Below are 20,855 nucleotides of genomic sequence, written 5' to 3' on the forward strand. Positions count from 1 at the left end.
CATTAGACACTTAAACATTTTTATATACATTTGTCTACTTTTAGCCCAATAGTACCACAATCATCAACACCATCTTAAGTATTTTTTCCCCCATTTGGCCCACATAAATTTAGGTTTGCACACTTCGTCAACGTCTTAGATACTTTTTCCTGAGATTTAATGTAGTACCTTATGAAAGTCCTAGGTACTGTAAGTCTTAAGAAGTTCATGGCCAGGTACATATGCTTAAGGATATAGTTACTGTAAAAGTTCTTGGCAGATTGCCGGGCAGATCTTCTTGAACAGAGAGAAACAAAAACAAGCACACTGCTCACTTTACTTTAGTGAATCAATATAAATGAAAAAAAGGTGCTTTTTGCCATACAGGGTTCAATGTGCAGGGAACTGTCCATCCCATGCACGACGATCTCCATTTTTTCTGGGTTGTGACATATAACGTGAACCCCTTGCTTGTGCTCCTTCCAAGGGGTTAACTGTGGTTACATAGTTACATAGTTAGTATGGTCGAAAATAGACATACGTCCATCAAGGAATGTGTTCCAGGACACCCTAGACAAATTAAAATGGGATAAAGTGGGACTGACGGTTACGACCATCTGTAAGAACACGGCTTGCGGCACTGGAGTAGGAACTACTGACTGGGCAACAGGGGGATGGCCCTTTAAGCTCAGCACTGCATCTTGGTTCACAGGCTTTCTTCGCGCTCTTTTCACAGACTCTATTAACCCTTGCAGGGGCAGAAAAAGCTGTATGACACAGCATGGCTTCTGTATGTACTTTTCACATGGCGGACACAGACTTGGTACTTTAACAATGGCCAACAATAAACTTTACTTCTCACCCTCTTTTTCACTAGCGCCTCTTAGCATAGTCACTTTTAACACACAAAGTCCCATACAAAACTGGCACAATAACTGTCGCACGATTTGTCACACGCTATAGACACTGTTCAGACTGGGGGGTTTTCTTGCATAAGGCAAACACCCGTATCCTGTTCGTGATGTCAAAAGTTGTGGTGGAGGGTGATGGTAATTAGAGATGAGCGAACTTTTCAAAAATTCGATTCGGCCGATTTGCCGAATTTTCCTGAAAAGTTTGTTTCGATCCGAATTTATTTGCGGCTAATCGATGTTGAAAAAGGCTATTTCTAGCCTACATACAGCCTCTATAGGGGTATAGAACACTTTGCTGTGTCCTAAAACGCATATGGAGTGTGCTGGGGTAGTGAAATAATACAGTGGTCCCTCAACATATGATATTAATTGGTTCCAGGAGAACCATCATTTGTTGAAACCATCATATGTCGAGTACATATGTCTATGTAAAAATAGTAATTGGTTCTGGGGCCTCGGAACCATTGTATGTTGAATACATATCTCTATGGGAAACTGCCAATTGGTTCTGGGATGACCATTGTATGTGGAGTGTATGGGGAGTGTTTAACAAACCAGGGTGCCTCCAGCTGTTGCACAACTACAACTCCCAGCATGCATGTACAGCCATTGACTGTCTGGGCATGCTGGGAGTTATAGTTTTCCAACAGCTGGAGGCACACTGATAGGGAAACATTGATGTATGGGGTGTATTGTGTGTATATGTATTGTATGTGATGTGTGACATCGCATACAGTACTGTACAGTTCTTTAAATACCTTCAGGGGGGGGGCCAGAATGTCCTCCATTACGATCCTGTCGACTACAGCTCTATAGGAAAGGAAGGGGAGCAGCTCATTGGATGCCTGCAGCAAGATGCTGCAGGCTATTGGCTATGGCTGCTCTGGGGGGCGGGGCTTACACAGAGCTCACAGTGGAAGCCTCCGTGAGTTAGCAGGACAGCATGTGAGTAACAGGAGGCAGAACGGGGCACACGGGGCACATTAACAACTATCTGTCAGTTGCTGAAGTTGTCAGCGCTGTCAGATAGCTGTTTGTACGATGGCCCCGACACACAGCAGCATCATATGTCGAGGCTGCCTTCAACATACGATGGGCTCTGAGAGGCCATCATATGTTGAAATGATCATATGTCAGGGCCATCATAAGTCGAGGGATCACTGTACTGTTATTCAGAATAGCATGCAGATTTCCGGCATCGCTCTTAGAATCACTGCCGCACAGCAGCACAATGACAGAGCCTGGTGGTGGCATCAGTGTCAGTAGACCATATAGTGACTGAATGACATAGCGTGGACATGTTGGCAGCAAGAGGAGACCATTTAGTGGCTGAATGGCACAGCGGGGAGTTGGCTGATGCACTAGTACACTACACACCAGGGCTTCACAATCCCCCCCCCCCCCCCAAAAAAAAAAACAACACAATATATGAAATTTTTGTCAAAGATTTCTCATTGGTAGCACCCGCTATCCAAAAATTAGAAATTTCCAGACCCAGGCCCCACCTCTGCGGCATCAGCAACCCATATATTGCCTGAAGGACACAGCCTGGAGTTGGCTAATGCACCAGTACACACCCGGGCTTCACAATCCCCTCCAAAAAACAACATTTTAGAAATTTTTTAAAGAAATACCTTAGTGTAAGAACAAGCACATATCCAACAGTTCACAAGACTCTATAATGCAGGACGGTGGACCACCCAAAGACATTCTTCTCAAAAATAATACACCACACAATGTTTGAAATTTTTTTACAAAAACTAATTCAATATGTGTGTAAGCGCATCTGTCTCCAAAAGATCAGATCACCAAAGGACTTTTTTCACCCAAAATGATGAAGCAGAGTTAATCCCTGTCCATATTTTTTATTTTTTTTCATAAAAAAATCACATGCAACAAGCGTTCCGTTGTGTAACGATTAGCATTCTGGAAAATTCAATTTTATTACTGATAAAATTATCAGTAAATAAAAATAAAAAAAACACTACCCAAGAGTGTTTAATTACCCCATACATTGCACCAGGAGCAGTCAAGAGTAGGCCTCAGCAGTACCCAAGAGGCTTTAATAACCCCCTACCTTTGCCAGATGAATTGCAAGATCGAGCAATACCAGGTGTCTTATGCCCTCTGATTTCCGGGGCCGCAGACGCGCTCCACTGAACGGATTAGAGTGTCTCTATCTTTCATTGACCGGTGCTAGTAACCCGCTAACTCCCGGAAAGGTAAGCTGCCGCGAAGCAGGTGGTCTCCCCCGGGCACGTTTGGCTCTAGAATTTCCACTACTGCCACACCACACTGACTGCCAACCGTGCTACCGCCTTGCTGACTCAAGGGCAACCTGCAACTTTCTTCTCCCGATGATGAGCCCCCTTCTCCTGAGATCGAGCAATAACAGGTGTGTTATGCCCTCAGATGTCCGGGGCCGCAGGCGCGCTCCACTGAACGGATTAGGGTGTGTCCATCTTTTTTTGTAGCACCCGCAATCCAAACATTTTTAATTCCCAGACCCAGGCCCCACCTCTGCGGCATCAGGAACCCATTTATTGCCTGAAGGACACAGCCTTGAGTTGGCTGATGCACCAGTACACACAGGGCTTCACAATCCGCCCCAAAATCAACAAAATTGTTACATAGTTACATAGTTCGTATGGTTGAAAAAATGGTTGTATACATTTTTTTTCTTAATTTACAACTTTGTGTAAGCACAAGCGCATATCCAACATTTCAGAAGACTCTATAAGGCAGGACGGTGGACCACCCAAATACTTTCTTCTCAAAAATAATGAACCACACAATTGTTGAATTTTTTTAAAAAAATTGAAATTCCTAGACCCAGGCCCCACCTCAGCTGCATCAGTAACCCATATATTGCCTGAAAGACACAGCCTGGAGTTGGCTGATGCACGAGTACACACCCAGGCTTCACAATCCACCCCCAAAAAACGCAAATTTTTTGGAAATTGTCTGACAAAATACCTTTTTGTTAAAACAAGTGCATATACAGCAGTTCAGAAGACTCTATAATGCAGGACGGTGGACCACCCAAAGACATTCTTCTATTGTATAATAAACCACACAATATGTTAAATTTTTTTAAATAATTGAAATTCCAAGACCAAGGCCCCACCTCTGTTGCATCAGTAACCCATATATTGCCTAACGGACACAGACTGGAGTTGACTGATGCACGAGTACACACTACACACCTGTCACCCGGGCTTCACAATCCACCCCAAAGAAACGCAATTTTTTTTCGAAATTGTCTGACAAAATACCTTTTTGTTAAACCAAGCGCATATACAGCAGTTCAGAAGACTCTATAATGCAGGACGGTGGACCACCCAAAGACATTCTTCTATAATATAATAAACCACACAATATGTTCAAATTTTTTTAAATAATTGAAATTCCAAGACCAAGGCCCTCCCTCTGCTGCATCAGTAACCCATATATTGCCTAATGAGATACAGTATATTAACAAAAAGAAGGCGGCGCTCTAATCCCAAAATATATGAAATGAGGTGTGTGTTACTCACCCGGTGTGAGTGGGGGTCACACTGAGTGTGTACTCCCCCACAAACACCCTGGGTCCTCTTCAAACGTAAAATTTATCTTCCAGTCTCTGACACAAGGACATCCCTTTCAGGAGTGCGCAGGGTATTCCAGAAGACCCATAGGGAATCCGTAGCGAAAATAAAAACAAATATAGAAAAAGACCAGCGCTCAGAGTAGGAGAAATGGCAGAATAATTTCAGGTTGTCATAAGAAGCAGAGAAGTGGTTCACTTAGTAAGTGAACCACTTCTCTGCTTCTTATGACAACCTGAAATTATTCTGCCATTTCTCCTACTCTGAGCGCTGGTCTTTTTCTATATTTGTTTTTATATATTGCCTAACGGACACAGACTGGAGTTGACTGATGCACGAATACACACTACACACCCGTCACCCAGGCTCCACAATCCACCCCAAAAAAACGCAAAATTTTAATCGGAATTGTCGGACAAAATACCTTTTTTTTTTTTTTTTAAACAAGTGCATATACAGCAGTTCAGAAGACTCTACAATGCAGCATGATGGACCACCCAAAGACATTCTTCTCAAAAGTAATAAACCACACAATGTTTGAAATTTGGTTAAAAAAATTATTACATGTGTGTAAGTGCATCTGTCACAAAAAAACTGATGGCAAAAGGATTCTATTCGCCAAAAATGATTAAGCAGAGTTAATCCCTCTCCATCTATTTTTTTTTTTCATAAAAAAATCACACGCAACAAGCGTTCCGTTGTGTAAGGGTTAGCATTCTGCAAAATTCAATTTTATTACTGATAAAATTACCAGTAAATTTAACAAGAACAGTACCCAAGAGTGTTTAATTACCCCATACATTGCACCAGGAGCAGTCAGGAGTAGGCCTCAGCAGTACCCAAGAGGCTTTAATAACCCCTTACCTTGCCCGATCAATTGCGAGATCGAGCAATAACAGGTGTGTTATGGCCTCAGATGTCCTGGGCCGCACTAGCGCTCCACTGAACGGATTAGCGTCTCTCTATCTTTCAAGGACAGGTGCGTGTTGCACGCTGAAACCAGTTCGTGATAGGGATCTGTGATTGCAATTATTTAATCTTAAAACGAGGAATTACCAGTAAGTGAGGGTCATAAGCTGGCGTTGATTAAGTCCCTGCCCTTTGTACACACCGCCCGTCGCTATAAGCGATTGGATTAGTTAGTGAGTTGGTTAGTGAGGTCCTCGGATCGGCCCAGGCGGGGTAGGAGAAGGCCCTAGCAGGGCGCCGAGAATTTAATGATCATTGTTGAAATTTGCATTAAGCATATATTTAGCTACTGCTATACATCCAAAAATTTAAGGCCCAAGGCCAGAGGCATCAGGAAGGCAAGTAGTTCCTGAAATACACAGAATGAGTCTGGAGCATGCATTTGCAGTACCCAAGAGGTTTTCATAACCCCTTACATTTAAAGATCAATGTTTACATTTGCATTAAGCATGTATTTAGCTACTGCTAAACTTCGAAAAATTATAGGCCCAAGGCCTGAGGCACCAGGGAGGCAAGTAGTTTGTGAAAGACACAGAATGAGTCTGGAGCAGTCATTCGCAGTACCCAAGAGGGTTTCATAACCCCTTACATTTAAAGATCAATGTTGACATTTGCATTAAGCATGTATTTAGCTACTGCTAAACTTCGAAAAATTGTAGGCCCAAGGCCAGAAGCTTCAGTTTTCCCCATATTAGGAGCATAGTTGTCCCCCAGATTAGGTAGCATAGATGTCACCCAGATTAGGCAGCATAGATGTCTCCCAGATTAGGAGCATACTTGTCCCCCAGATTAGGCAGCATAGATGACACCCAGATTAGGAGCATAGTTGTCCCTCAGAGTAGGCAGCATAGATGTCCCCCAGATTAGGCAGCATAGTTGTCCCCCAATCAGCACGGGCCAATCAAAGGGCCATATGTGTCAAGCGGGCCGTACAATCCCCAGGTCTGCCCCAGAGGGTTTCATAACCAACCACAATAGAGAAAATTTTGTTGTAGGAGCATGGTCAATCTACTCAGACCCATCTGTCATTGGTGGCTGGAAATCCTGGCTGATCCATCCCTGATCCATCTTGACAAACCTCAGTCTCTCCACATTTTTAGTGGACAGATGAGTTCGCCTTGGGGTGACTATGGCCCCAGCCGCACTAAACACCCGCTCTGATGGCACACTACTGGCCGGGCATGACTGCTTTTCCAGGGCAAACTCCGCTAGTTGCGGCCATAAATTGAGTTTGGCTGCCCAGAAGTCGAGTGGATCTTCAACGGTTGTTGGCAGGGTCATGTCGAGCTAAGCCATCACCTGCTGGTTCAGGTCCTGCTCCATGTCCACCTGCTGCTGATGAGTAGCTTCACTATGCGGCTGAAGGAAGCTACTCATCAGCGACTGTAGACTCAGGCTGCTGCTGATTGAGTCGGTACTGCTCCTGCCACCCCTCCCCACCCCAGCAGCCGTGGCAGTGGAAGGTGAGCACAGAGGGCCCCCCGAGTCAGACCTGCGAGTGGATGGACCATGTGGCCGATAGGCATTGGCCAACCGACTACGTAGAAGCTCCTTGAAGTAGGTCAGTTTGTCCTCCCTCTCAGTGGGGGTAAAAAAGGCCCCCATTCAGGGCCGGTAGCGAGGGTCTAATAAGGTGGAGATCCAGAAGTCATCGCGCTGACGAATTTTGACAATTCGGGGGTCACTACGCAAGCAACTCAGCATGCATCGTGCCATTTGTGACAGTGACTCGCTGGGACTACCTGCCTCCATTACCACTGCATACTGCCATGGTGTGTCTGGGTCCTCTGTCTCACCTCCCTCGTAATAACCCTCCAGCTCCTCTGGCTGCTCCGGCTCCTCCTCTCCTGTCCAATGACCAGAAACACCGGTCATCTCATCCACCGTAAACTGTGCTCTGCTCTGCCCCTCATCATCCTCCTCCAGTTCATCCCCCACAGGACTCATGTAGCCTTCTGATGTAGGTGCAACATCTCCATTGCAGTGACCAGCCATGTTTTCAATCATTTTTTGGAGTAAATGTAGGAGTGGAATTACGTCGTTCATGACGTAATTCGAGCGACTAACAAAAAATGTGGCTTCCTCAAAGGGCCTTAGCAAACGGCAGGTGTCACGTATGAGCTGCCACTCGTTCACATTGAAGTTACACAGGGGAGTACTCCTATCTGCTTGTATCATAAAAAAATATGTGATGGCTTTTCTATGTTCGTATCGTCTGTCCAACATATGGAGGGTGGAATTCCAACGGGTGGCAAAGTCACAAATGAGACTATGTTGTGGGATACCGTTCTGACGCTGCAGCTGAAGCAAAGTGTGCTTGGCGGTGTACGAGTGGCTGAAGTGCATGCACAGTTTCCTTGCCATTGTCAGGACGTCTTGCAAATGGGGTGAAGACTTGATGAACTTCTTGACAACCAGATTCAACACGTGTGCCATGCAGGGCGAATGGTTCAAACTTCCTTGTCGCAGCGCGGCCACAATGTTCTTCCCATTGTCGGTCACCATGGTTCCCATTTCCAGATTTCGTGGAGTAAGCCATACTCGGATTTCTTCCCTAATGAACTTCAGCAGTTCCTCCCCTGTGTGACTCCATTCTCCACGGCAAACCATGTGAAGGACGGCTTGACACCGCTGTGCCCTACACATGTGGTACGATGAAGGGCCACCGAGATTTGGATGTGCAGTGGAGGCCGAGTACACGGGTGAGGAGGAGGAGGCGCACACTGTAAAAGCACCAACTGCCTGGGAGCGAGAGCATGGAGGAGGAAGCGGTGTGACCTGTCCAAGTTGCTGTTGTGGCTGTGCAGGAACAACATTTACCCAGTGGGCCGTAAAAGACATGTATTGTCCCTGCCCGTAGTTACAGCTCCACACGTCGGCGCTGCTGTGCACTTTTGAACACACCGACAGGCTCAAGGACTGGCCCACCTTCTCTTGTACAAACTTATGCAGGGCTGGTACTGCCTTCTTTGCAAAGAAATGACTACTTGGGATTCTCAAGCTCGGCTCGGCACAAGCCATCAATTCCCTGAAAGCTGCAGAGTCCACCAGTTGGAAAGGGAGGGACTGCAACACCAGCAACTTGGACAGGGGCACATTCAACTTCTGTGCCGTTGGATGAGTGGGCGCATACTGTTGTCTCTTGGACATGGCTTCGGCGATCGATTGTCGGCGGAACGGCTGACTACGAGCGAAGGAAGCAGGAGCGCAAGAAGGAGGGTTTGACACAATGCTCCCTTCGGCTGAGGTGGTGGAGCCTTGGCTGGATGATGGAGGGAGCGGATGGCCACTGGGTGATGCGGCAGGCTGGACCACTACCTCGGAGCCATGGTTATCCCAGGCCGCTATATGGTGGTGAATCATGTGTTGACGCAGGGCCGTGGTGCCGAGATTGGGACCCTGGCCACGCTTCACTTTCTACCCACAGATTTTGCATGTGACTACGCTAAGGTCCTCCGGATTCTTTATGAAGAACAACCCCACCGCAGAGTATCTGATTTTCCCACCCGCAGTTCGCACTATTTCACTGCTATTGGCGCCGTCTCCAGGAACCCCTGTTCTACTACCTCCCTGAATGGTAGCTTGCCGCGAAGCAGGTGGTCTCCCCCTGGCACGTTTGGCTCCTGAATTTCCACGACTGCCACCACCACGCTGATTGCCAACCGTGCTACCTCATAGACAAAGAGCAAATCTCTTCTTCTGATGATGATGAAGCCCCAGCTTCGGCACCCGGCTCCCAATTGCGATCGGCTTCATCATCATCAAAAGATGTGTGCACGTCACTGATGTCCTCCTCGTGTTCCACAACAGTGTCTGCCTCAGGACCCTGAACAATTGAAACACTGCCTCCCACGTCACTCTCCGCATCACTACTTGGCCGCCTTGCGGAGCAAGGGACGCATGTCTCCTCACATTCTTGGCTGCACATTACATGCTGACTGTCCTCTATTACATCGTCCTCGCTAAATAGTGGAGCTGAACCCAAAGCATGAGATACTTCTTTGGGAGAGGGAACAGCATAGGACAAAGGCAATGGGATTACGGGGACTGCTCCTGAGCCATGCCAACTGAGGGTTGTGTCTGAGGAACCCACCGACTCTTGACTGGGGTTGTCAGATGTCGCTTGTGATGATGGGGATGAGTGTGCAAACCAATTGACGTGGAGAGATGGGTCAACGACACGACCGCTGAGTGTTAACGGGAACTCAGGCCTATTGCTGCGACTCCTGCTGCCACTCGCCCCAAGTCTGCTGCCAACTCTGCCTGACGTATGTAGGCCTCTGCCCCTTCTCTGTGCACGTCCTGGCACTTCCCTGCCTGACATACTTGTGCGTTTATGAGGGTATAGAACAGCAGCAGGCGATTACTTACGGCTGTCCTTTCAATGTATATAGGCCCTAGACAGAATAACAGGTAGTAAATAGTACATCCCTTTGCAATGATGAGCGCACTGTTAAGCGTATTTATACGCAGAAAAAAACTCTTTTTTTGTTGTATACACCAGCCAGTGTATACTAATTGTTACGCCGAGCGCTCCTGTTCCCTGCTCCTCCCCGGAGCGTTCGCGGCTTTTTTCGCTCTGCAACGCCCTGGTCAGACCCGCTGACCGGGAGCGCTGCACTGACACTGCCGGCGGGGATGCGATTCGCATAGCGGAACGCGCCCGCTCGCGAATCGCATCCCAAGCTACTCACCTGTCCTGGTCCCCGGCTGTCACGTCCTGGCACGCGCGGCTCCGCTCTCTAGGGCACGCGCGCGCCAGCTCTCTAAGATTTAAAGGGCCAGTGCACCACTGATTGGTGCCTGGCCCAATCACTGTAATTAGCTTCCACCTGCTCCTTGCTCTATATAACCTCACTTCCCCTTCCCAGCATTGCCGGATCTTGTTGCCCTTGTGCCTAGTGAAAGCGTTTCTTGTGATTGCCATACCAGTGTTTCCAGACCTTCTGCCATTACCATTGACTACGAACCTTGCCGCCTGCCCTGACCTTCTGCTACGTCTGACCTCGCCTCTGTCTAGTCCTTCTGTCCCACGCCTTCTCAGCAGTCAGCGAGGTTGAGCCGTTACCGGTGGATACAACCTGGTTGCTGCCGCCGCAGCAACACCATCCCGCTTTGCGGCGGGCTCTGGTGAATACCAGTAGCAGCTTAGAACCGGTCCACCGGTACGGTCCACGCCAATCCCTCGCCAACACAGAGGATCCACATCCAGCCTGCCAAATCCTAACAGTAGATCCGGCCATGGATCCCGCTGAGGTCCCATTGCCAGTTGTCGCTGACCTTACCACGGTGGTCGCCCAGCAGTCTCAACAGATAGCGCAACTAGGACAACAGTTCGCCCAACAAGGACAGCATCTGTCGCAGTTGACCGCCATGCTACAGCAACTTCTGCCACAGCTACAGCAGCAACCATCTCCTCCGCCAGCTCCTGCACCTCCTCCGCAGCGAGTGCCCGCTCCTAGCCTCCGCTTGTCTCTGCCGGACAAATTTGATGGGGACTCTAAACTCAATGTTCCCTACACTTGGAGATGTTGTCGGACCAATTCCCCACAGAACGGTCTAAGGTGGCTTTCGTAGTTAGTCTTCTGTCTGGAAAGGCCTTGTCATGGGCCACACCGCTCTGGGACCACAACGATCCTGCCACAGCCACTGTCCAGTCCTTCTTCGCTGAAGTCCGTAGTGTCTTCGAGGAGCCAGCCCGGGCCTCCTCTGCCGAGTCTGCTTTGCTGAACCTTGTCCAAGGAAGATCCTCTGTAGGCGAATACGCCATCCAGTTTCGTACCCTCGCCTCTGAATTATTTTGGAACAATGAGGCCCTCTGCACGACCTCCAAAAAAGGCCTATCCAGTAACGTCAAGGATGTGCTGGCCGCACGAGAAATTCCTGCCAACCTGCATGAACTTATCCATTTGGCCACCCGCATTGACATGCGTTTTTCTGAAAGACACCAGGAGCTCCGCCAGGAAAAGGACCTTAATCTCTGGGCACCTCTCTCCTGGAATCCTTTGCAGTCTACCCCTGTGCCTCCCGCCGAGGAGGCTATGCAAGTGGATCGGTCTCGCCTGACCCATGATGAGAGGTCTCATCGCAGAGATGAAAATTTATGTCTGTACTGCGCTAGTACCGAACATTTCCTAGTGGATTGCCCTATTCGTCCTCCACATCTGGGAAACGCACGCACCCAGCTCACGTGGGAGTGGCGTCTCTTGGTGTGAATTCTGCTTCTCCACGTCTCACTGTGCCCTTGCGGATTTCTCCTTCTGCCAATTCCTCAGCTGTGGCCTTCATGGACTCTGGTTCTGCGGGAAATTTTATTTTGGCCTCTTTTGTTAATAGGTTCAGCATCCCAGTGACCCGTCTCATCAAGCCACTCTACATTTCTTCGGTCAACGGAGTAAAATTGGACTGCACTGTGCGTTACCGCACAGAACCCCTGCTTATGAGCATTGGACTGCATTACGAAAAAATTGCATTTTTTGTTCTGCCCAACTGCACCTCTGAAGTCCTCCTCGGTCTGCCATGGCTCCAACGTCATTCTCCTACCCTTGACTGGACCACCGGGGAGATCAAGAATTGGGGTCCTGCTTGTCACAAACGATGCCTCACATCTGCTCCCACTTGCCCTACTCCTGAGGTTCCACCCACCCATACCGGTCCTTCCCAAGGCTTACCAGGATATTTTCGGCAAAAAGCAAGCTGAGATTTTGTCTCCTCATAGCCCCCTTCCTGGTAACTTTCTGCCCCGTGACAAGCTTCACCCTCTGCCCCCCCTCCCCATTCCCACTTCCTCTGTATTGCCTGCCGCTGATGAAGCTACCCAGGACTTCTCTTTCTTCCGGAAGGAAACTCAAGAGTCGCTCCCAATGTTCTCGTCTCATTTGAAGGGACAAGCAGACAAAAAGAGGGGGAGACCTAAGGGGGGGGTACTGTTACGCCGAGCGCTCCGGGTCCCTGCTCCTCCCCGGAGCGCTCGCGGCATTTTCCTCTCTGCAGTGCCCCGGTCAGACCCACTGACCGGGAGCGCTGCACTGACACTGCCGGCGGGGATGCGATTCGCATAGCGGGACGCGCCCGCTCGCGAATCGCATCCCAAGCTACTCACCTGTCCCGGTCCCCGGCTGTCACGTCCAGGCGCGCGCGCGCCAGCTCTCTAAGATTTAAAGGGCCAGTGCACCACTGATTGGTGCCTGGCCCAATCACTGTAATTAGCTTCCACCTGCTCCTTGCTCTATATAACCTCACTTCCCCTTCCCAGCATTGCCGGATCTTTTTGCCCTTGTGCCTAGTGAAAGCGTTTCTTGTGATTGCCATACCAGTGTTTCCAGACCTTCTGCCATTACCATTGACTACGAACCTTGCCGCCTTCCCTGACCTTCTGCTATGTCTGACCTCGCCTCTGTCTAGTCCTTCTGTCCCACGCCTTCTCAGCAGTCAGCGAGGTTGAGCCGTTACCGGTGGATACAACCTGGTTGCTACCGCCGCAGCAAGACCATCCCGCTTTGCGGCGGGCTCTGGTGAATACCAGCATTAGCTTAGAACCGGTCCACCGGTACGGTCCATGCCAATCCTTCGCCGACACAGAGGATCCACATCCAGCCTGCCGAATCCTAACACTAATGTGTGGAATAGCACTGAATTTAGCACCGAGACAGAAATACAGGTACTAAATAGTACACTACTTGGTTGTATGTATGCCCTTTGCAATGATGAGCGCACTGTTAAGCGTATTTGTACGCAGGAAAAACTTTTTTTTCTTTAATACACCGGCAGGTGTATAACGTGTGGTATAACACTTAATTTAGCACAGAGACAGAAAAAAAGGTGGTATATGGTACACTATTTGCTTGAATTTAGGCCCTTTGAAATGATAAGGCCACTGTTAAGCGTATTTTTACGCAGGAAAACCTTTTTTTTTTCTTTAATACACCGGCAGGTGTAAAACGTGTGGTATAACACTGAATTTAGCACAGAGACAGAAAAAAGGTGGTATATGGTACGCTATTTGCTTGTATGTAGGCCCCTTGCAATGATAAGGCCACTGAAAAAGCGTATTTGTACTCAGGAAAAACGTTTTTGCTTTAATACACCGGCAGGTGTATAACGTGTGGTATAACACTTAATTTAGCACAGAAACAGAAAAAAAGGTGGTATATGGTACGCTATTTGCTTGAATTTAGGCCCTTTGCAATGATAAGGCTACTGTTAAGCGTATTTTTACGCAGGAAAACCTTTTTTTTTCTTTAATACACCGGCAGGTGTATAACATGTGGTATAACACTGAATTTAGCACAGAGACAGAAAAAAGGTAGTATATGGTATGCTATTTGCTTGTATGTAGGCCCTTTGCAATGATAAGGCAACTGAAAAAGCGTATTTGTACTCAGGAAAAACTTTCTTTTCTATAATACACCAGCAGGTGTATAATATGGGGTATAACACTGAATTTAGCACAGAGATAGAAAAAAAGGTATTTGCTTTTATTTAGGCCCTTTGCAATGATAAGGCCACTGTTAAGCGTATTTGTACTCAGGAAAAAAAAATTTCTTTAATACACCGGCAGGTGTATAACGTGTGGTATAACACTGAATTTAGCACAGAGACAGAAAAAAAGGTGGTATATGGTACGTTATTTGCTTGAATTTTGGCCCTTTGCAATGATAAGGCCACTGTTAAGCGTATTTTTACGCAGGAAAACCTTTTTTTTCTTTAATACACCTGCAGGTGTATAACGTGTGGTATAACACTTAATTTAGCAGAGACAGAAAAAAAGGTAGTTTATGGTACGCTATTTGCTTGTATTTAGTCCCTTTGCAATGATAAGACCACTGTTAAGCGTATTTGTACTCAGGAAAAAAAAAAATTCTTTACTACACCGGCAGGTGTATAACGTGTGGTATAACACTGAATTTAGCACAGAGACAGAAAAAAAGGTGGTATATGGTACGCTATTTGCTTGAATTTAGGCCCTTTGCAATGATAAGGCCACTGTTAAGCGTATTTTTTACGCAGGAAGACCTTTTTTTTCTTTAATACACCGGCAGGTGTATAATGTGTGGTATAACACAGAATTTAGCACAGAGACAGAAAAAAGGTGATATATGGTACGCTATTTGCTTATATGTAGGCCCTTTGCAATGATAAGGCAACTGAAAAAGCGTATTTGTACTCAGGAAAAAAAAAATTCTTTACTACACCGGCAGGTGTATAACGTGTGGTATAACACTGAATTTAGCACAGAGACAGAAAAAAAGGTGGTATATGGTACGCTATTTGCTTGAATTTAGGCCCTTTGCATTGATAAGGCCACTGTTAAGCGTATTTTTTACGCAGGAAGACCTTTTTTTTCTTTAATACACCGGCAGGTGTATAACGTGTGGTATAACACTGAATTTAGCACAGAGACAGAAAAAAAGGTGATATATGGTACGCTATTTGCTTATATGTAAGCCCTTTGCAATGATAAGGCCACTGAAAAAGCGTATTTGTACTCAGGAAAAAAAAAATTTCTTTAATACACCGGCAGGTGTATAACGTGTGGTATAACACTTAATTTAGCACAGAGATAGAAAAAAAGGTAGTATATGGTACGCTATTTGCTTGTATTTAGGCCCTTTGCAATGATAAGGCCACTGTTAAGCATATTTTTACGCAGGAAAACCTTTTTTTTCTTTAATACACCGGCAGGTGAATAACGTGTGGTATAACACTGAATTTAGCACAGAGACAGAAAAAAAGGTGGTATATGGTACGCTATTTGCTTGTATGTAGGCCCTTTGCAATGATAAGGTGAATAACGTGTGGTATAACACTTAACCCCTTGGGGACAGAGCCCATTATGACCCTAAGGACGGGAGCATTTTTTGTAAATCAGACCACTGTCACTTTAAGCATTAATAACTCTGGGATGCTTTTACTTATAAATTTGATTCCGAGATAGTTTTTTCGTGACATATTCTACTTTATGTTAGTGGTAAATTTTCGTCGATACTTGCATCCTTTCTTGGTGAAAAATTAAAAAATGTAATGAAAAATTAGAAAATTTTGCCTTTTTCAAACTTTGAAGCTCTCTGCTTATACGGAATATGGATATTCCAAATAAATTATATATTGATTCACATATACAATATGTCTACTTTATGTTTGCATCATAAAATTGAGTTTTTACTTTTGGAAAACATCAGAGGGCTTCAAAGTTCAGCAGCAATTTTCCAATTTTTCGCAAAATTTTCAAAATCGGAATTTTTCAGGGACCAGTTCATGTTTGAAGTGGATTTGAAGGGTCTTCTGGTTAGAAATACCCCATAAATGACCCCATTAAAAAACTGCACCCCTCAAAGTATTCAAAATGACATTCAGTAAGTGTGTTAACCCTTTAGGTGTTTCACAGGAATAGCAGCAAAGTGAAGGAGAAAATTCAAAATCTTAATTTTTTACACTCGCATGTTCTTGTAGACCCAGTTTTTGAATTTTTACAAGGGGTAAAAGGAAAAACATTCTCTCAAAATTTGTAACCCAATTTCTCTCGAGTAAGAAAATACCTCATATGTGTATGTCAAGTGTTCGGCTGGCGCACTAGAGGGCTCAGAAGCGAAGGAGCAACAATGGGATTTAGGAGAGTGAGTTTTTCTGAAATGGTTTTTGGGGGGCATGTCCTCTTTAGGAAGCCCCTATGGTGCCAGGACAGCAAAAAAAAAACACATCGCACACTATTATAGAAACGACACCCCTCAAGGAACGTAACAAGGGGTACGGTGAGCCTTAACACCCCACAGGTGTTTGACAACTTTTTGTTAAAATCGCATGTGTAAATGAAAAAAAAAATTCCACTAAAATGCTGGTTTTTCCCCAAATTTTACTTTTTTACAAAGGGTAATAGGAGAAAATGCCCCACAAAATTTGTAACATTTCTTCTGAGTATGGAAATACCCCATGTTTGGACATCAAGTGCACTGCGAGCGAACTACAATGCTCAGAAGAGAAGGAGCGCCATTGAGCTTTTAGAGAGATCATTTGTTTGGAATGGAAGTTGGGGGCCATGTGCATTTACAAAGCCCCCCGTGGTGCCAGAACAGTGGACCCCCCCCACATGTGACCCCATTTTGGAAACTACACCCCTCACGAAATGTAATAAGGGGTACAGTGAGCATTTACACCCTACTAGCGTTTGACAGATCTTTGGAACAGTGGGCTGTGCAAACAAAAAAATTACATTTTTCATTTTCACAGATCACTGTTCCAAAAATCTGTCAGATACTTGTGGGGCGTAAATGCTCACTATACCCCTTATTACATTACATGAGGAATGTAGTTTCCAAAATGGGATCACATATGGGTATTTATTTTTTTGGGTTTATGTCAGAACCGCTGTAAAATCAGCCACCCCTGTGCAAATCACCAATTTCGGCCTCAAATGTACATAGTGCGCTCTCACTCCTGAGCCTTGTTGTGTGCCCGTAGAGCATTTTACGCCCACATATGGGGTATTTCCGTACTCAGCAGAAATTGCGTTACAAATTTTGGGGGTCTTTTTTTCCTTTTACCTCTTGTGAAAATAAAAAGTAAAGGGCAACACCAGCATGTTAGTGTAAAAATTTTATTTTTTACACTAACAGGCTGGTGTAGACCCCAACTTTTCCTTTTCTTAAGGGGTAAAAGGAGTAAAAGTAGTGCAATTTCTCCAGAGTACGGAGATACCCCATATGTGGCACTAAACTGTTTCCTTGACATACGACAGGGCTCCGAAGTGAGAGAGCGCCATGCGCATTTGAGGACTAAAATAGGGATTGCATGGGGGTGGACATAGTGGTATTCTACGCCAGTGATTCCCAAACAGGATGCCTCCAGCTGTTGCTAAACTCCCAGCATGCCTGGACAGTCAGTGGCTGTCCGGAAATGCTGGGAGTTGTTGCTTTGCAACAGCTGGAGGCTCTGTTTTGGAAACACTGCCGTACAAGACTTTTTAATTATTATTGGGGGGGCAGTGTACAAGGGTGTATATGTAGTGTTTTACCCTTCATTATGTGTTAGTGTAGTGTAGTGTTTTTAGGGTACATTCGCACTGACGTGTTACGATGAGTTTCCCGCTAGGAGTTTCCGCTGCAGCTGGAGGCTCTGTTTTGGAAACACTGCCGTACAATACTTTTCTCATTTTTATTGGGGGAAGGGGGGGAGCAGTGTAAGGGGGTGTATATGTAGTGTTTTACTCTTTATTAGGTGTTAGTGTAGTGTAGTGTTTTTAGGGTACAGTCACACTGGCGGGTTACGGTGAGTTTCCCGCTAGGAATTAGCTCTGTGGCGAAAAATTTGCATTGGGGGTTGCGTCTAGACCACCAATAGCAGGGATAGGGGAGGTGGCACCCGTGCCACCTCACTCCTATCGCTTTAGGGGGATCGTGGGTGTCTTAGACACCCGCGATCCCCCTTTTATTCCGGGTCACCGGGTCACCATAGACCCGGAATGACCTGGAATCGACGCAAATCGCAAGTGTGAATTCACTTGCGATTTGTGCCGATCACCGACATTGGGTGTCTAATGACCCCCCTGGGCATTTGCACGGGGTGCCTGCTGATCGATATCAGCAGTCACCCTGGCCCGGTCCTATGGATACGCCCTTCGTCCTTAAGTACCAGGACGCAAGGGCGTATGCATACGCCCTTCATCCCCAACAGGTTAATTTAGCACAGAGACAGAAAAAAAGGTAGTATACGGTACGCTATTTGCTTGTATTTAGCCCCTTTGCAATGATAAGGCCACTGTTAAGCGTATTTGTACTCAGGAAAAAAAAAATTCTTTAATACACCGGCAGGTGTATAACGTGTGGTATAACACTGAATTTAGCACAGAGACAGAAAAAAAAGGTGGTATATGGTACACTATTTGCTTGTATGTAGGCCCTGTGTACGCTATTTGCTTGTATTTAAGCCCTTTGCAATGATAAGGCCACTATTAAGCGTATTTTTACACAGGAAAACCTTTTTTTTCTTTAATACACCGGCAGGTGTATAACGTGTGGTATAACACTGAATTTAGCACAGAGACAGAGTAACAGGTGAAAAATGGTAAAAAGGCACTAAAGTCCACACTAATATGACTTATTTCTGAACAGCAGCAGGACCCAACAGTGCAGCACAACAAATTAAAAAAAATCCAGGGATTAAGCCCTAAATTGCACTCTGTCACACAATTCTGAGCAGCAGAAGATTTGTGGAGCAAAAAAACTCAATAGAGCTGAAAAATGAGGAGATAAGATGCTTCAGAAAGTTCAGGCAGCTTGGAGATCTATATGAGGCAGCTGACAGCTATCTGCCCCTCTCTGCTGCAATGCTCAATAATGTGAATAGGAGGTTTAGCTATCAATGATCCTTCTCAGTGTAACAGCACAGCACTCTGCACTCCTGACTTTCCCTAATGCTGATGTGACTAGAAGTTGCAGTGTAACTCTGTGGTATGAGCTATTCACACACACACACACAGTCCCGTCCTCTCCATCTGAGTGCATAGATGAAATGAAGAGAGGCAAGATGGCCGCCGATTATATAGGGGCTGTGACATCACAGGGGTCAGCGAACACTGATAGGCTCACATGTGGTTCAGGGTCAGCCCGCCTACCTTCATTCCAGCCGCTGTTTCCCGCCCTCCCATAATCCCCTGCCCCATGTACTCACATGTGGATCCGCCATCTTAGCTCTACAATAGCCTGGAACGCTGTAAAATGGAGTTTAATGAAGCGATTCGTGCGATAGAATCGCGGCGATATTCATATTCGTTGTGAATCGAATTTTTCATGAAATTCGTAACGAATTCAGGTTCGTCAAGTTCGATTCGCTCATCTCTAATGGTAATGTGCAAATTAATCTTTTCATGACACCAGGGCACGGTTAACCTAATCACCGTCCGTGGTTGAGCCAGCTTCTCCTGTGCCAGGCACGTGGCAAGAAATATTCTGACGCAAGGTTACAGATAACTGGCTTTACTGAGGCAGGATAGAGGGTAAAATCCGTTACAGCTCAGATTGGTACAAAGGGAGGTGCTGGGTAAACCTTGGAAGCTTATCGCTTTGTTGAGACTTGTAGTAGCTTGAATTGTGCTGTGAATGACTGACTTGCTGTATGGCAACCCACACTGACTTTAGTGACTTGAAGGACTGACTTGGATGACTTATTTATATGACTGACTTGGAACCCCTGGACTTTAGTGCTTACCCCTAGGCTTTGACATTCACCTGGGCATAGGGGACTTGATTTAGAATATGTGTGTAATGTCCGTTTGTTTTTGTATTTTTCTATTTAGGTGTGTATTCACACACTAGTTTGTTCAGAGCAGTTTGTATGTTCTGTGTCCCAGTGTGAACAGTGTCCTATATTTATATCCTCTTTGGTTGATCTGATCTTTGTCCTTTGTACTTGTACCTGCTTGTGATAGTTCTTAGTAACTTACCTGTTCAGTTTAGTATTTTGGCTCTCAGTTCTTCTGTTTATCCCCTTCATCAACTGGATTCTGCTGTATACTCATATCATGCCTAGTCTTGTTCATTTTATCATGTCTGCCGTTTATCTGATATCCCATTTATGAACTGTTTGTTAACTCACCATATTCTGCTCTGTTTGTGAGTTATATTCTGCCCTGTTAGTATTTGTATTCTGTCTGGTATATCTGGTTGTCTAGTTGTTTTCCGTTTCTGGCTTGTGACCGTTTCTGGCTATGTGTTTTTACGCCACTGCACTTTAGCACCCAGTTGTCGATCCACCGTTTAGGGTGGATGGGCAAGTAGGCAGGGAGAGCGGTTTTAGTGTCAGTTTAAGGCTCACTCTCCCTGTCCCCCAGTCGGTCATGACAGTGTGGTTGCAGGATTAGGCTTGAGGCCTCCTCAGAACACATCACACTCTCTCCTCAGACTTTCTCCAAGAGTGTAACTAAGCTACAACTGAACTCTGAACTACTACCACACTATATATAGGGGCAGATTTGGAGGATTCCCATTGGGATGACAAGTCACATGGTTTACCTCATGCACACTCCCCTAACAACAGGTTTAACAGGCTTAAAGCAATAGCATAACATTAATGGATATTGAGTCCTAAGTAGTGTGGGCCCAAGACAGACACTGAAGGCAACATCTGCCACACAGGATGGGCAGAATGCTATTTTCTTTACTAGGTCACCACAGAATCTAGACAATTTTTGAATATTAACAATATATTACCAAAAGTTGCTTGTAGTGTGGCTCCAGGATTCTTTTATTTTATAACAATTGTGTAGCAAGTGTCAGAAACAAGATACTGTCAGTATTCCTGTTGTAGTCTAAGTTTAACAGTGGTGTGCTTTGTTCCCAGACTATAAGGAGTTCTTCTATTTATATGGGAAAGCCTGCTGCCATGCACATCCGTCATGTCATCCTCCTTCTTC

The 20,855-nt window shown here is 45.9% G+C and overlaps 1 long non-coding RNA gene across 1 annotated transcript in view; it reads right to left on the minus strand.

Annotated features, from left to right (window-relative positions):
• LOC130357915 (uncharacterized) overlaps positions 1-20,855 on the minus strand; it is a 170,054-nt gene that overhangs the window by 525 nt on the left and 148,674 nt on the right. The window lies entirely within an intron of this gene.

This window comes from Hyla sarda, chromosome 2 (assembly GCF_029499605.1).
Source record: "Hyla sarda isolate aHylSar1 chromosome 2, aHylSar1.hap1, whole genome shotgun sequence".
NCBI classification, from domain to species: domain Eukaryota; kingdom Metazoa; phylum Chordata; class Amphibia; order Anura; family Hylidae; genus Hyla; species Hyla sarda.